Source organism: Oratosquilla oratoria, chromosome 25 (assembly GCF_046742065.1).
Source record: "Oratosquilla oratoria isolate Oo_2021 chromosome 25, ASM4674206v1, whole genome shotgun sequence".
Taxonomy (NCBI): Eukaryota; Metazoa; Arthropoda; class Malacostraca; order Stomatopoda; family Squillidae; genus Oratosquilla; species Oratosquilla oratoria.
This window is the reverse complement of record NC_134801.1, coordinates 31,182,943-31,189,136: the sequence shown is the minus strand read 5'-3', so window position 1 is coordinate 31,189,136 and position 6,194 is coordinate 31,182,943.

Sequence of the window (6,194 nt, the reverse complement as noted above, 5' to 3'; positions counted from 1 at the left end):
TATATATATATATATATACATGTATATATATACAGATATATATATTATATACATGTATATATATATTATATATATATGTATACATATATATATATATATATATATACATATATGTATATATACATGTATGTATATATATATGTATACATATATGTATGTATATATATATATATGTATACATATATGTATATATATGTATAAATATATATATATATATGTATATATGTATGGAAATATATATACGTATATATGAACGTATATATATACAAATATATATATATATATATATAAATATATATATATATATTATAGTTTACAAATCTTCAACGGTCTTCAAGTGGTGTCCTCTACAAAAATCATGTAGCCTACTCACTAAACGCGGCTTGAGTGTGGTTACGATCGAAATATTAGAACCCTCTCCCAGTGGGTCCCTTCCCCGGCGTGACTCAGGTCCCTTCTTCACTGTACTTTGGCTGTCATGTTCTCCCCACTCCCTCTACGCGATATTCTGATGTGGTTGTTCATACATTTCGAATGTCATGATGAACTTTTGACACCATGTCAAGGGATGTTAGGTTAGGTTAGGTTAGGTTGGGTTGGGATGGGATGGGTTGGGTCAGGTTAGGCTACGTTAATGTTAGGTTGGGTTGCATTGGGTCGGGTTGGGTTAGGTTGGGTTGGGTGAGGTGAATAAAGGTTCAGTTAGGTTCGGTTATGTTAGGTTAGATTGGGCTAGGTTAGCTTAGGTTGGGTTAGGTTAGATTAAATCTAGTTGTTACAGGACAAAGAACCGCTGGGAAAGAATTCTATTCTTGCAGTTTGTTGAAAACAGAACATTAGAATAGTGGCATAAATAATGAGCCAGGTTTTAGAAGGAAATAAAACATAAAAACATAGGTGGGACATAAGAAAAACAAAACAAAATATAGTTGGGAAATTGAATAGTTTAGGTTAAAAAAATATAGTTGGAAAGTGTAATGATTTATTTAAAGAAAGAAAATCAGACAGGACGAAAGGAAAATATGGTCACATATTCAAAGAGAAGTTGAGGGAAAATAGAGGACTTTAAATCAAAACAGAAAAAATGAAAGAACAACAGTCACAGATTCAAAGACAAACCCAGCCTTGGGAGATCAGAGTATTTTAGATTAAAAGAAGAAGATGAAGAAGAAGAAGAAGAAAAAGAAGACGAGGTAGGAGAGGAGGAAGAGGAAGATGGAGAAGAATGGGATGATGAAGAGGAAGAAGAAGACGAAGATGATGAAGAGGAAGAAGAAAAAGAGGAAGAAAAGAAGAAGGAAAAGAAGAGGAGAAAAAAGAAGATGAAAAAGAAGACGAAGAAGATGAAGAGGAAGAAAAAGAGAGGAAAAAGAAGAAGAAAATGAAGAGGAAGAAGAAGAAGAAGAAGAAGAAGAAGAAGAAGAAGAAGAAGAAGAAGAAGAAGAAGAAGAAGAAGAAGAAAAAGAAGAAGAGGAAGAAAAAGTAGTAGTAGTAGAAGAAGAAGAAGAAGAAGAAGAATGAAAGGAGCAGGCCCACAGATTCCAAGACTCTTAGAGCCTTGATGATGTCTCGGCGCCGCTCCCCTGTGGAGGAAAGAACGAGCAGGACGAAGGAGCCCTCGGCGCAAATGCGACGCTTTGTCTTCGGGACAGCAGGAGAGTTCCGTCTGTGTCTTTTGCGTCCTTGGTCTCCGTGCCATTTGTCTACCACACCGCTGGGGAGGAGCATCACCCCCCGCCCCACCCGACGTCCACCTCCACAGGCTTCCTTCATGGGTGTGTTTCTATCTAAAGAACCCCATCCACGGTGCGATCTGGTCTTGAGGACGCCGGACTAATCTAGTCGGATCAGGCCAGATTGGATTGTGTATGTCAGTCGCACAAACCAAGATCAGTACATACACGATCCAAAATGCTTAGATCCGACCAGATCTGTTCGGCCGCCTCTAGACCAGATCGCACCGTGGATGGGGTCTCGATGTTCTCTCCTTCAGGTGAATGAAATCGCCCCTTCTTTACCATTTACTCGACATAATTCTTGTATTCAGTTTACATTCTTTGTTTTGGCTGACTTTAGACCGATGGTTTCTAAACTTTTTGACACAGGATGCCAGCCTCCACTCCTCTCCTTTACCCCTCTGTTCTCCCTCTCTATTAAACCGGTGGCGCTCCCTACGCCCATACAAATAGATAGATAAATTAATGAATAAATGATTAAATAGACAGATAGACAAATAAACAAATAAACAGATGTTAAAAGATGAATAAGTGAACAGATGAATAAATGAATAGATAAATGAATAGAATAAGAAAACTAATATATCGATATACAAGTTTTGAAGATGTTAAAGATAGAATGAAACAAAATGAAACAAACAAAACCAATCTAAAATAGAATAGAATGAAATTAGAGAAGAGACAACACCCGTTGAGATGAATGAAAGTGTTTAACGTAAAAAAAAAAAAAAAAAAAAAAAAGGAAACGAAAATACTTTTTGATACTCCGAAGGGAAGCTGGTGCAACTGGCGTGGTTCCAGGACCCTCGACGGGAACCACAAGGTCGCCGAAGACTTTTGGGCCTTAACATACGAGGGACAAGACCCTTGTAGAGGAGTGTCTATGACGTCATCACTTTGTCTTCCCTGAAATTATGATATCATTGATGACGTCATAGATACGTTCGACAACGTTACTGGACTCGTTGGCCGAGGCCCAAAGGCAGCAGGAGACCTTAGGGTACTCGAAGGACGAGGTGGTATAGAAACAGACTTGAGTCTTTTATGGGCTCTATCAAAGGTATTCTTGTTGCCGCCGGGCGATTTTATTCGGCAGGGGGACTGGTGGAGCAGTAGTTAAAGGACTTAGCTCAGAAAATTGTAGTTTAAGATTTTTTTTTTTTTTTTAACAGAGCTTTTATCTTTCTTGCTACGGTGAGGTCCTCCATGAAGTTGGATCGAGCTGGTGCCGCTAGACGATTTCATTAAACTTTGGGGACGTCACCGTATCCACTAAACACAAATAAGTAGCTTTGGGTCACCTTTGCCCTATATGCTTGGGTAGCAAGGCTAACTGGCAGTCACTGGAAGTCATTGGCTAGAGGGGGGTTGTTGGGAGGGGAGGTGGAGGGGAGGGGAGGAGGTGGAAGGGAGAGAGGGGGTGGAGGGGAGGGGAGGAGGTGGAGGGGGGAGGAGGTGGAGGGGAGGGGGGAGGATGTGGAGGGGAAAGAAGGTGGAGAGGAGAGAAGAAGGTGGAGGGGAGGGGGGGAGGATGTGGAGGGGCGTACAGGAGGAGGAGACTTTTTTTCTCGAGGTGGAATTGATGCCGACCTCGCCACAGCGGCCCTTGGGAGTCGGGAGGATAAATGACCTGATGTCTTTCTTTCCTTCTTTCTTTCTTTTTGTTTCTTTTTCCCTTTTTCTTCTGCCTTCTTTTTCATTTTTTCTGTTTCTTTTTTCTTTTTTTCTTTTAATTCTTTTTCCTTTTCTTGTCCCTTTTCCTCTCCTTTTTCCGCTTTTTCTTTTTTACATTTTTCTTTTTATCATTCTTATTTTTTTCTTTTTATTATTATTTTTTTGAAATGCAGACGGACACGATTACCAAAACAACTTGTTGCGCGAGACTCGATGACAGAACTTGCTGACGTCATTCCTTAAATTGATGGCGCAACTTGATGACGTCACTATATCCCTTTCTTCTCCTGGGCTTCCATTACGAGTAGGAGTACGTAGGGCAAAGGTGACGGACTCACCTGAAGCTAACCGTTCTCTCTCTCTCTTTCTTTGTTTCTCTCTCTTTCTTTCTCTCTCTCTCTCTCTCTCTCTCACTTTCTTTTTGTTTCTCTCTGTCTCTTTCTTTCTTTCTCTCTCTCTCTCTCTCTCTCTTTCTTTCTCTCTCTTTCTCTCTCTCTCTCTTTCATAATGTGTGTTCAGGGGGCGTAGCACAAGTGGCATATGCAGTGGGTATCCTTAGGGTTTAGTCCCCGGGCTTTGAGCTCACGAGGAGGAGACAAACCGACCCTTCCGCAGGGATCCTTCAATTCCCTAAATTAGGGAATCACGGGGTAGAGGGATGGAAAGGTATGTACGTACGTACGTACGTACGTATGTATGTATGTATGTATGTACGTATGTATGTATGTATGTCTGTCTGTATGTATGTATGTATGTATGTATGTATGCATAATTATGTGTGTGGATAGTTTACTGGGGTGGGGGACAGGATCACATATTACCATAAGCAAAGGATTGGAATCTATTAGTATAACTATAATACATAATTGTTGCTTCGAGTTTCACTGAGTGGGTAACGGAGCCCCAAAGTGGCCGGCGGCAACGATCCTCGGATCCTCCCGTAGATCTCTCTAGGAAGAAACGTTCACTTATGTTGTATCAAGGTAGGAGGGGAGCAGTCACCGGTTGTCAGATTTAGGGAGATGATTTCCTTCGATGTCCATCATGCAGGACCACAACTGCTGGGAATCGGTTAGGAGTGCAGGACTCGAACCCACGGTTAGAAAAATGCGAGACCAGGAAGCAGGCGCCACCAGCTGGCACAAAAGTGGTTAAACGTTCCACCTGTTTACAGGAACGAGATTAACACGTCATACACTATACTACTTCCTCCTCTGTTAATGAAGGTTCGTAAACTAAGCAATTCATCTCGGACCGTAACTGCCTTCCTGCATTTGGTCTTAACTACAAAGGCAGACCGGCGGTTGACGTGGGATTAGACCAGTTCACCCTTGCAACCAGGTCTACGGTACCTTCCTTCCTTTCCCGGGTTGCACTTTTCTTCCCACGATGGCTGTCGCCAGGTGGTTTTATTCACATCCGTGTCATCGCAGGGATTAACTCACTTTTTACCTCTCTCTGTGTCTCTTTTCTTTTTGTTCATTGGTTTGGAATGGCGCTGAATGGAAGACCTCTAGACCTCATCCAGAGCAACTCCTGGATGATCAATTACACAATTCACACCAATAATTGGGACTGGTTAACTCTACCATATCCCACCAACATTCGAAGGGGAGCGGGAGGAGGAGGAGGAGGAGAAGGAGGGGAGGAGGAGAAGAAGGAAGAGGAGGAGGAAGGGGAAGACGAGGATAAGAAAGAAGATAAGGAAAAATGGGAAGAGAAGGAGGAGGAGAGAAGGGGGAGGAGAACAGAATGAGGTGGAGAAAGAAGAAAGAGGGAGGAGGGTAAGTGAAGAAGAGGTCACCTCGAATTATGACAAAAGAAACAATATAGATTTAATATATCTTGACTTTGCAAAATCTTTTGATACCGTCCCCCCAAGAAAGACTTCTTATTAAATTAGCTTAACACGGAATAAATGGTAGCCTATTAAGCTGGACTGGTAACTGGTTGAACGATCGAAAACAGAGTTGTTCTAAATGGCAAAAAACATGTAGACATAAAAATGTTACGAGTGGAGTTCCTCAGAGTTTCGCTCTTGGAGCACTTTTATTCATGGTATGTATAAATGACATAGACCACGGGCTGAAATCTATTGTCTCCAAATTTGCCGATGATACAAAACTGTGCGGAATGGCAAATTACCACACTGTTAGTTCTGCTGCTATTAACACTTTCAGTAATTCCAGTCACTTACAATTTTTTTTCACTTTCTTTTATCCTCTTATAATTGTACGTTATTCATCTGTAGGCCCCATGCCTCTTTCGTCCTATTTAGTCAAGTTCCATTATTCAATACGAAGGTGAATTAAACGTAAATTTTCTTCTTTTCTTCCGAATAATATTACACTTCTACAATTTAGTTGAGTAAATACACCATAGGACTCCCATCTGGGATCCTTGTACACCCACCAAACCAATTCTGCTTCGACGTCACTATTTAATTCATCCAATAACTTTGAACGTTACAAATAAATGCCACCCTTTAAGGGCGTGACTTTACCTCCGTGCACCAATAATTTCTCTCCTCCTCCACCCTTTTCTCCAATCAGAAAGGCTGTTATACTATCTCAAGCAATACTACTTACGCAAGCACTTCTGTCACGAAGCGAATGTGGCTTAGCGTATACATTTCGCAACATCATCACCTCTATCGATACCCTAGCTTGTGTTTACAAATATTGGACGGTGAGCGAGAATATGCAACTCGGCAACTTCCTCTCGGCCATTGTTTCAAAACATTCAAGTCGTAGAATGAATTCCTCGCCCCCTACCCTTCTATCT